Source organism: Thermobia domestica, chromosome 9 (genome assembly GCF_964235325.1).
Source record: "Thermobia domestica chromosome 9, izTheDome1.hap1.1, whole genome shotgun sequence".
In the NCBI taxonomy this organism is placed as follows: Eukaryota; Metazoa; Arthropoda; class Insecta; order Zygentoma; family Lepismatidae; genus Thermobia; species Thermobia domestica.
The window spans coordinates 11187981-11194323 of NC_137462.1; positions in this window are offsets into that span (position 1 = coordinate 11187981).

Genomic DNA, 6343 nt, shown 5'->3' on the forward strand with positions numbered 1-6343 from the left:
AAACCTAAACTTTCATTATTGTATCTGGATTCACAATATTGTTTTTATTTTAATTTCATTGGTAGCGATGATTGTCAGCTGGCAGAGGAACAAAAAAAGACATTTGAAGATTGTTGATGTTTGTGAAGACCAATTATGTAGCTATAATTGTAGGAAATAGCGTGCGAGTGAGAGATGGGCTATTGCCTTATATTGGGTAATTGTTAGTAAACATTATCTTGCTTCGATTTTACTTGAATAAAATACCCTTTTAATATAGTCTAGAAATCAGGTTATAATGGTTACAAGTAGTCATTTTATAGATTTTTAAGTACAGTCTTGAAGATTTATCACCACGTTGAAGATGCTCTGTTCGTGAAATATTTGTCATACCTGACATGCAAGTTCCGATTCATCTCCAGTTCGTTGGAGGTCGACGTTAACACGTAAGTGTAGCCATACTGCGTGATGTGATTGTAATAATAATAATAACATATAACAAACAGTATTTTGAAAAAATAAAGTACGCTTAAAGAAGGCAAGTTCTCAGTACACATAGGAAAAGAAAAACTATTTCCTTATTCTCTGTTAACCTAAAATAGAAACTAATTCTTTCTAAAGTCTTTCCAGCCTTAAAACAAAGTAGACGTGAACAAAGCGAAATGTATTACTCCGCGGCTCACACGTGCTTCGGCAGCGAGAGACGTGAACAGCAAGATCGTCTGCTTACTTACTGTCGTCGCATAATTTTCAAAATGTAAGGCTCTGTTGGTTGGTATATAATTAACGCACTGACACTGACTGCTGTTATGTTGGAAATACATATTTTCTTAAATTTTTATATAAACAAGATTGCCAATGTTCCTGTTGTCCTTCTAATTGTGTTTTATAACACGAGAGGAAGGTGGATTATTGTAACACTTTTTCGCCATGGAACTCTCTGCATTCTACAATTTCAAATGAGTAGGGTCGGCGCGCGAACGCATGCGCATGCGCAGTAAATACTATATATCCAAGGACGGGTAAGGCTGAAATAAAGCTACATCTGTTGTTAAATATGATATATATTGCATTTATTATCACAAAGTACAGGATAAATTCGGATATTTTCATTTAAAATTATTATTTTTGTAGGGATTATATTGCGGTAAGATATTAGTGCAGTGAGACCAACAACCAATCACTGGTCATCGATCCACTGGTAGTCAGGTGGGTTTGTTTACATCCACTTTTTTCTAAGGCTGGAAGGAGATTAATTCCTGTGACAAAGACGATAAATTATAGTCACTGAAAGCATATGCACTGAAATTAAGAAGGGAACACGTGAATATCGATAAGACGTTTACTGTCATTAATTGTGATGTGTAATTTTAATTCCAATTATACTAGTAGAAGTGCCAAACACTATGCAATCTGCAACACCATAGAGTAGTGTGAGTTGTCTAACTTGAGCAGGGGTGGACAGCCTTTTTAGGTGTGAGGGCTATTTCGTTTCAGAAATCACTTGAGGTCTGCTTGTCTGTTCCTAGCCCGCTAGAAGAAATCATAAAAAATAAGAGTGATCGACACATAAAGTATGACAGACCACCGTGGGCTACATCTCAAGACTTGTCGACGCGTTGGCTACCTCTGCTCTATAGTCTATACTTTTGAACCTCAGAATGTTACCACCGTCTCAATTCTCCTTCGAGTCGAAAATCGAAAACAAAAAAGTCTTTGTACGTGATTAAATTTTGTGGAAATTTGACTATGTACAAAATTTGGTGCCTGTAGGCAACTCAATTCCTTTCTATGAAAAAGTCTGATAATACAAAAATTATATTATATATTTGTGTAAATTTGAGTGGAAGGATAGTCTGTTTTGTCAGGGGCACTTCACCGTATTTTACTGTGAAATAACACCGAACGAAATAAAATTTATTTTCGCTAGTTTAGTCACATAATTAGCTTTACTGATATGACGGTGAGAGTGTAATCGAACTAGCCATGTGAGCTCCCTCGTGACAAAATGATAACCATTTTCTTCTTTTAAGCGGCGGACCTGCGTTACTGGAGGGATAGGGATGAAACCATTTGAGGACTGATTCTGCTAATCTGCAGAGAATTTTATTAAAATTGTTCCATTTGCTTCTTGAAGAGTAATGACTTACACAATATACATGAATTTGATCTTGCTAGAAACTGTGTTATTGTTCAAAAGTGTAATTATTTCTGATCAACTTTATCAGTAACTTGTGAATGAATTGACCGGTTAATTTTTTGTCACTCATTCCATTTTTTGAATAACAGAATTTGCAAGATATTATCTGGAATGTGGATGTTTTTTTTTTTTTCTAAATTAACTAAATCAGACAAGCAAAATAATGAACATAGGTAAAGAGGTAGGCTTTATTGAGAATTTTTGCAGAAGAAAACGTTAAATACTTGGTATTGTACTATAATCTTTTACATATTTATGAAAATGTAATTGAAGGTTAACATTCTGCTCAAGCATTTTTTGAAAGAAAATAATTATATGAGATTGTTTCAAAAATAATTTTTCTTTCTTTTCTTTTTTTTTTTTTTTTTTTTTTCATGGGCACTAAAATTTGGAGTAAATAATACCACTACCATTGGATAAAATATAATCTCAAACACAAACTACTATGCTTCGACATAGTCAGTATCCTTGGCTGTGCATCTTTGCCAGTGATAAACAAACAGTGTGCATCTTCGCCTCCATTCCTCGGTTATAAAGATGGTTACACCAATGGAGATGAACTTTTTCACATTTGTATTGTTTTTACTGGCGCCATCACAAGGGTCCAAGTAGTCAGTTTCATATTGGTTTAATAGATTCTGACAAATCTCCATATTGTGTTCTTTCTATTCTTGTGTGATACTTGTGGGGTCTGCGAAGCGGAAGCTTTACGATATTATAATTGTGCCAACATCGTTAATAACGTATTGAACCCGATATTCAGCTCCGTACAGTTTAACAATTCACCTGTTCATTCGGAGGAACTGACCCGGACATTGTTCATTAGGCAACGAGTGCTTGGTTATCTGGAACCTGAATTGTGTCGCATGCCGTTGTCGCCTTTGTTGAAATGCGTCAGCGATCGCCTTATACGAACGTTCACTCTTTGATCTCTAAACTTTCAGCGAGCGTTGATCAGTGAAAGTAAGAGCAACCTTTTCCGCACGGAAGAATTCATTTATATCCTTCATACACGTGTCTGTAACAGTCGTCATTTTGCCACTATTTATTACACACCAAAAATATTTCACTGATGTTCGTTCATTAAATTTCAAACTCCACTCTCACACTATTATCATTTACCCTTCATATCAGTTGCAAAAATAAAAAGAATAGAATACGTTATCTTGGGAGTAATCTTCGTATGAAGGTGTTTCTTCAAATGAAACGAAGTTGGCAATACTGTACAGATGTGTGCACTACATGAATAGCGGTCTGTTTAAATGTTCTTGGCGTATCTGGTAAGAAGCAAAGCAGGAAAGAGTAATTTTTGCATCCAATGCTATGGTCGCAATATGTCCATTACAGTCTAAATTTGTCATGCAGTGCTTCCATATCTCCAGGTCGATGAAGAGGTGTTTAAAAGGAAGAAATATTCCCCAATAGTAATAGTGTTCTTTAAGAGCCTGACATACTAAAAATAATACAAAATTTACCATTTTTCTTTTGGTTGTTTTTCATAAGTGAAAGGAGATAAAATGAAATGCAACTTATTACAATCATAGATAATGTCATTTTACAGCAGAAAATATGAATCTGAAGAATTTTCAGTGTTTGCCAGCATAAAATATTTCCCCCATTCCCCCACTAATATCAAAATCTAAGTTACGGCAGCGACTAGAGAAACGAACTCAACTGTATTTGATTACGTATCATGTTTTGGTATGCTGTGAACTACTTTTTAATTTTAATAATTGTATGTTAAAACTATTTTGTTTATTACAAACTAAATACAACTATTATTTAAAAAGTAGTTCACAGGATACCAAGACAACATGATACGTAAAGTTCGTTCCTCTAATCGCTGCCTTAGCGTAGATTTTGTGGGAAATTTTATTCTGACAATACTGTAATTTCTATGGATGGCAACACTAAAAATTCTTCAGGTTCATATTTTCTGTTGTAGATTAATATTATCTGTGATTGTGGTAAGTTGCATTTCATTATCTCCTTTCACTTACGAAAAACAAGCAAAAGAAAAATGTAAATTTTGTATGATTCTTTTTTGATCCTTCGGCGTATACGTTGACGTATGGAAAAAAGTGTTAGAAAAAAAGTAATGTGTAAAAAGAAAGAAGGGGAGTAAACGATAATACGTGTACTACACATTGGGAGTCTTTATTTGAAGAAACCTTATATGTATATCTAAGTTGAATTGTTAACATGTGATAATTGAACGTTCATTTATTTATATGGTGCACGTATTAGAAATAACTTGTTTGATTCTTCATTCTTTGTAGTACAAATTGTGAGAAATTTTACTTTTAACTTAATAAGTATGTATGTGTGTGTGAGATTTTTTTATATAGTAAATGAATACGAACATAGAAATTTTATATACAAATAATTTGTATAATTTGAAATAAAATATAAGACAATTTAACGAAGGTTACATTTTCTTTTTGCCGTTCGTTCAGCAGTTGTGTATTCAGAAAACTTATAAAAGTCGAATATATTTCTTGCTTTAACCTTTAATCCTGCATCCCCAGCGTTGTCAAATGTTTTCTGTTTTTGAAACAGCTTTTGTGAAACTTTTAATTTTCGCCTAATCCTTTTCCTTGATTTTTGGAAGACTTTTGCTGACTTTTATTTAGGCTTCTATAACTTCCATTGTAAAGCTAGGTTGCTATGCTGCAAGACAGCTAGGTTGTAGCTGTCGTTAAAAAATCTGGCAACACCATCTTAAATCAAGTTGATACCTCAACGCATGAAGCACTGCACTCTAGTGGACAAGTAGTGAATCTCCTCATTAAAAACGTGTATTTTGGTGCGCTTCCCCTCCATCTTCAAAAGAATCCGTCGTTTTGGAAGCGGTGAAACTTTTTTTCTTTATGGCAGCAGGAGAGAGAGAGCAGGTAGTAAACAAGACGACCCAGAAAGTTTCACATGGTTTGACTCATTCCAAGATGAAAAAAATTGTTGCGTGTCCCTTTCAAGATTGTTTACATGGAGAAATATTGTAGGGTTGCAAGATATTTTTTAATGACAGCTACAAGATTCTTTCAGCATGGCAACCTAGCATAACTGTTCATACCTTGTTGTATTCATTCGTAATAAAACAAGATTTCGAATACCGTTATCTTCTTGGTTCGACGTTGCTATCGGAAATAATGAAGAGGCCTCGGGCATAATTTTAACGTATGAAAATTTCTTTTATACGTTTCAGAAAGATCTACAGACTTCATCCCTTGTACAAAAATAATTTCATAGGTATGTAAACTGTCTCCTGGTTTCATGACAATATCTGCTTTCATTCAGGAGGTATGCTATATTATCTATGACGAAGGAAACCATCGTGTCTCAGTACTAATTGTCAATAAGCGAACGTAATCTATGATACACTTGTTATACGGCATTTTGTTTGTAGTCAAACATACATCATTTAACAGTAATACCGAGCTGGTGTTTACAAGGGAAGGAACATCGTGGAAGAGTTTTCGCTATAATCCCCTTTTCTCAGGAAATGAAATATTTTAAGTTTTACGTCTCACGATTATGTCGGTTAGGCTAAAGGAGACGGTGATGATGAGAAATAAATGAAATGGTGGAATGAAGAAAGTGGGAGGAAACGGGAGGAGCCCGAGAAAAACCACGCACACAGTGTTTGTCCGCCACAAAGCTCACTTGGCGAAAGCTGGGATCGAACGAAGAATCTCATGCATCAGAGGTGAACGCTTTACCACAGAGCCACTGCAGTCCCTTGGACAGACCATCTTTAAATTGTCATCGACGGTTTGTATTCTCTCATTAGTAATATCTGAGACCAAGCACACTGAAAATATGTGCTAGGCACAAAGAGACACTAGCGGAAATATGTGTTAGGCACAAAGAGACACTAGCGGAAATACATCTGGAATGAAAGCAACAGTAGCGATGACTTTTCAGAGAAAACCTTAAGTAACGAGTGAGTTGCGTTTCACATTCTTTATTTATTCACTAAGTTTCATACAGCACAAGGACAATTGGCTGAAACTGAACAAAGTAGAAAAGATAAAAGCTAAAAAAGAAAATAACAAAACTAATACAAAAAAGAAGGTTCACCTGTCAATATACAATATTAACTTCAAGTGAGTTCTAAAGTAACTTTCAGAAATAAAAAATGCTAAGACTTGTTGAAATAGCGTA